This window comes from Protopterus annectens, chromosome 1.part0, assembly GCF_019279795.1.
Source record: "Protopterus annectens isolate FY-2018-M chromosome 1.part0, PAN1.0, whole genome shotgun sequence".
Taxonomy (NCBI): domain Eukaryota; kingdom Metazoa; phylum Chordata; order Ceratodontiformes; family Protopteridae; genus Protopterus; species Protopterus annectens.
Window position 1 is genome coordinate 1315207101 of NC_056725.1, and position 6000 is coordinate 1315213100.

Consider the following 6000-nt stretch of genomic DNA (forward strand, 5'->3'; position numbering starts at 1 on the left):
GTGATGTTGGTGTCCACACCCAGACATGGCAGGCCTCAGGGATCATGGTCCTGGACATAGTCGTGAGAAGAGAGCTTGTCCAGCAGACATCGTTCATGTTCATGTAGCACCCTAACTTCTAGCCAGGACCATGGAAGTACCGGTGCAACTCCTGGTGGAGGTGGTTCTTGTGGTTAGGAGTGATGACACTGAACTAACTAATCTATCATGCATGGCTCACACTTATCTGAGATGCCAGGAAGTAGTGCTGGCACAGAACTTGATTGTGTTCATGCAGGCACATATGCATATTGAAAACAAAAATTCACTTGCCCATACCATTTCACACACATGCAAACTATCTAAATAGTACTGCTGAGTGCTCTACATCTGGTGTGACTGGTCCTGAACCCTGTATACTCTGATAGATACCGTGTGTTTTTTACTCACACATGCTTACTTATTTGGTGTCAACCTTGCCATCCTACCAGCCCCCACCCACTGCAAATGATGATGACTGTTCCCTTCCCTTTGCACATGATTTTGGGACTTAGGGTTACAACTATATCTGATGCATACAGTGGATAACTAATGATTGTATATTCACATGCTTGCACTTATCAATATGCACTACAGAAGAAAAATTGTTGATTTCTTGTTCCTACTCATTTGTGAATGATTGAAGCATTAGATACTTAAGTCTTGTTTCTTGGTATAGTTGTGCAAATGAGGGTATAATTGATCTCTACCATATTTTATAGAATGGTGGTTAACTGAAATGCTTGAGACACACTGTTGTTTCTAATACGTAACTGTATATTGCACAAAATCTGAAAGTGGAGAAATTACTGACATAACTGTATACCTTAGTCAAATGCACTGCTTAGGGGCATATACATAATTCCATATGAAAGTAATCAGTTCTATAACTTTTTTTACAGGTTCCACACTTGCATTGTCATTACTGCAGGTACAAACTGTGTCCTTGGGGGTTGTCCCAGTCTGATGCTATCAGAACACAGCCATTAAATCATTAAATGAAGCTTGTGGAGTCTGATGGCATGATGGCATTAGTTTTGTTATTTGTATATACATGAGATTTTAGGCTTTGGCCTAGGTAGTGATTGTGCATGCTATCCTTTGCCTCTTAGTCAGAGCCAGGGCATACTGTACAGAACTCCATCTGCCAGCATCATCTGTCATTTGTCTGTGTTAGCCCCTGCTGTAATATGTTAACATCATTGGGGGGACTAATTTGCAATCATCAGGAATATGGCAAGCCAAAGGCTTCCTACTTTATCCTGGGCATCCAAAAAATAGATTTCAAACAGTAATGGACCCAGCACAGATTCTTGTGGTATGCCACTGGTGATGGCTCTCCTGGCAGAGGTGGAGTAAACAACTTTGACAGTATGTGTTCTGTCGGTGAGCCAGTTGCCTACCCATCTAGTGATGTAAAGGTTAAGCCTCAGCTGGGTGAGTTTCTTAATGATACCTGAGTGGGGGATAGTGTCAAAAGCCTTGGTTAGGTCAAGATAGGAAGTATGCATTGTCTTACCTTCATCCAGGGCTTTGATGACTTTCTCTAAGAAGTCTACTAGGTTTAATAAGCATGCTCTACCATTAACGTAGCCAAACTGAATTGGGCATACAGTTTGAAGGTTGCCTATGTCCTTATTGATAAGGTCCATTATGATTCTTTACATGACCTTGCAGATGAGGCTGGTTAGACTTATGGGGATATAGTTCCCAGGGTTAGTTGATGGCCTCCCTTTGTGCAAGGGGATTACTGTTGCTGTTCTCAACTCTGCTGGAACAAAGCCAGTTCTTAAGCTATGGTTAAATAGAACACCAAGTGGGTCCACTAGGTCCTGTATTAGATTGCTTAATAAGCAACCTGGGATGTTATCTGGTTCCATTGAAGCCATGTTTTTCCTTGTAGAGCACAGATATGACCTAATCTCTAGAAATACTAAGCAATTCTTTGGGGTATGGCTGGTGGGGACAAGGGGGTGAAATTTGTGCCAAATCTGTCAGCTAGCAGGTTGGAAATGTCCTCCAGTATCATATAAATGGTAGCATCTGCTACCAGTTCGGCACATATCTGAGCATTCCTTTTTAGATTTCAGACATAATTAAAGAATGCCTTATGATTATCCTTAGCTAGGGATGATATTTTAGTTTCATAATTAACTTTAGAGGACTTTACAAGATTTCTGATTTGCTTGTTCAGCTGTGGAGGGATTCTTCCTCTTCTGAGTCAGTTCCTTCTTGTTCTTAGACATCAGTTTCTTCCTTTTGTTGTATAACCTGTTTATACTTGAGGTCCACCAGGATGGCTTGTTTTTCTGGGAGGACCTGGTTTTAATCCAGTCAGGTACAGCTAACTATATACAGTTGCTTAAATGTTTATACAGGGCATTTGTGTATACCTCTCCATAGGAGTCATTCTTGTCTGTGATTGTGGGGGTATTAAACATTTTATACCATCTCTTAGTAGGTTGTTGCTTGTACTGGAAATGTGTTTTAGTTTTTTTGTTCCTTTGGAGGTGACAGGTTCAATAGTTACTTCGAACAAGACTGATTTATGGTCTGACCTTACCAGGGAGGGCATCACACAGGGGGGGAGTGCAGTGACCTCCCACCATATTGAAAAATACTATGTCTAGGACATTTGAACCCCTTGTAGTGGTGCAGACTATCTGTTCCAGAGTATTTGTATTGGCAAAGTTCAGGAACCACTGGATGAGCATGTTCGTGCTCATATATGTCACCCAGTCAATGGAAGGATAGTTGAAATCTTCCATGACTAAGGTGCTGAGCTGTATTGCGAGTGACTCCAGTAAGTCTAGGTAGGCAGTGTGCTTATATTGGTTCATGGTGTGGGGCTTATTATCTAACAATGATGTGGTGAGGTATTTTGCCTATAGTTAATTTGACATGGAGTAGTTTGAGAGAGTTGTACTATTTAACCAGTCTCAAGGTGTACTTAGCTTTAATGAAGATGGATGCACCTCCACCATTCATTATTTCACACTCATTTTGAGGATCTGAATGTGTGGAAGGCATTGTAGCTTTGCACAGTTGGAGTGCTCTCAGTGGCCTTGAACCATGTCTCTGTGACTGCACAACTGTCAGCATTTTCCAAGGTGAGGAGTGCTTCCATGGAGTGTAGTTACACGTTGAGATTCCTAGCATTAAGCAGCAGAATCTTGAGTTTACCTTGAGTGGGTTTTATTACTGAGAAAATTTTGTTGTTTTGACATTGCCTAAAAAGGCAATATGGGGAGGCAAGCCCCTTTGCCAGTGTTCAAAAGCTTAGAGGAGACAGGTGCAGACCATCGCTGGCAAAGCAGCATGTCCTATTGACCATGTCTTCCCAGGCTGACAGATAGTGGATCCCCACAAGCTAAGTCAATTTGTGAAGTCATTTTTTGTTTATACAGTGGCATCATCCTAGATGAAGATGGAATGTTGCTTAGGGTTAGGGTCATACCTGTTTGGGACACATAATCTGAGAGTTCAGTCATGTCTCTCTTCATATAGTCCAGAGAGATATGTCTCAAGTCATTCACACCAACATGGACTATTACAGAGTCATAAACATACTTGTTATTGAGTGACCTGAGTGCATGTGTAATTTGATGGATACTGGCACCTGAAAGGCAGCTGACCATGACCTTTTCCTTGTCCAGCCTGGTGAGGAGATATGTATGTGTCTCACTATGGAATCGCATATAACTAAGACATTTGGTTTTGAGGTGTTTTGCCTTAGGGTCTTATTTGCTGAGACATTGGTGCATGTGTTATGTATAGTGGTTTCTATTTGCATAGCAGTGTGTGCAAGTGGTTTACACTTGTGAGGTCTCTGATCTTTTGGTAGGCGTTTAGTGAGTACCTTTGCGTATGTGAGTTTATGTGTCATAACTTAATTTTTTGTAAGAGGTGAAGTGTGTGCGCTGACAGCCTGTTTGACGTCCAGTTTGTTGCTACGTGAGAGAACTTATTTCAATTTCATAGTGTAATTACATCTCTCACATAGGGTATTTGTTTGTTTTAGGAGTAACTGGTTATCAGTATACATGAAGCAATTGCTAAATTGCCTCAGGATGTCCATGTCAAGCAGGCTGGCCAGTGAACTGATGGGAAACTGCCTGTCTGTTATAGCAGTTTTTTACCATATGTATTATTAGGGAAGGGAGTGGGCTAGTTTGACCAGTTTTGGTGCTAGGACTAACAAAAGGGCTTATTCTATTGAAAGCTAAGGATGATAATTGTGGCAACACTGCTGCATGGGCCCATAGTGCAGTAGGGAAAACTGTGAGAGTTCCACTGACAGATGTCTAGGGAATAATTGAGTTTCAAGGCATTTGCATCTATACAGGGCATTGCTAACCCCTGTTTTATAGTGCACTGCAAAGCACATACACAAGGCTTAAATACAGTTAAAATTAAACACTTTTAAGCCAATCTACCAATAAGAAAACACACAATAAACCTTCCTCCAACAATCCCCAAGTCAGAAAAGGTTGGATCCACACTCTTCTACCACTGGGGTGCAGGAGAGCCTTCTTAATCCAAGACAGCTGGTTTAGTGCTCAAGTGTATCAATAACAGGCTAGATTCAGAGGCCTGAATCTAGTATATGCTATCTTGGTATCAGAGCAGTGCAAATCAAGTGCATAGAATGAAGCAGTCACAAACAGGAAAACTGTTAAAAAAAAGAAATGATGCAGCAATTCAATAAAATACAGTTCCATAAGTACAGAATAATCACAAAATATACTTATTTTCTAGTTTTTTTTCTTAGATACCTTGGATTAAAGCAGAAATGCTCTAGACCTCTGGCAAAGGATGGCAAAAGTAGAGCAGCCCCAGTTAATTGAGTGCAAACCCGCACATCATGAATAACTCTAGATTTGTCAATTAGCATGTACTCTTGACTCATTATGCTTTCATTAGCATATTCTGCCATTTCTCTTTGTTTGGTGGGTCTTCATTTCATGGAAGAACCACTTTATGAATACCAAATAGCATACCATCATTTTGGCAGCACAATACACTTTATGCAGCTGTTAATGAATCCAAAGTAGTGGCTTCTTGCTAGATGGGAGGGTCCCATGCAAGATGAGAACTGCATGACTGTAAGGGCCATTCTACCAGAGACAATGACCAAGATGCTCCAAAGTCAGTGAGTATCAGCCCTTGTAGATGTTTCTTGGAACTTGTATGTACCGAGAAAGGGCATAAGAGGTCCTGCTGTGATGCATGTGCTCATAACAGCCACCAGAGGGGGTGGGTAGAACCAAAAGTAAGACCTACTTTTTCTATAATGAGTGTATGAATGGTTGTCCCATCTCAAGTTTGGAAGATGAAATGGGCTTAAGTCCAACTGGGCAAGACTTAATGTATGGCAGTCTTCTTTGTCTTTCGGCTTTTCATGGTTAGGGGTCACCACAGCGGATCACCTGTACACTCATGGTTGGCAGAAATGAGAAGAAAAAACAATTATGGAAAAAAAATCAAACCTTTGTAACTTGGTGGTAATTCAGACAACAGTAACTTAGAGAGTACAATTATTTCAGGCATTAAGATATTGTTTATTCTTGCCTCCCTGTATACTATATTGTTGACTTAGCCTAGTATTAGCACAGTATAATTTGTATTGGACAAAGTATATATTTTGCGCATGTATTCAGCATTCCCTCCTGTCAGTAAAGAGCTGTATTTGTTAACACATGATATAGCAGATGCTTCATAATTCCATGAGTTCTGTTGTAAGCATACAGCTCAGACAGCCATTGAGAATCACTGCACTATCACCCAGTACTGATGGCATAAAGACACTGGAGGATAGACATGATGTAATGCCTTTTACTGGAGAAACAGAGCTTGTGTAATTACTCAAGTTTTGGAGCTAGCAGAAGCCCTTCATCAGGAGTTATTATCACTCTCGATGAAGGGTTCCTACTAGCCCAAAAGCTTGAGTAATTGTAATACCTATGGTGTTGCATCATATCT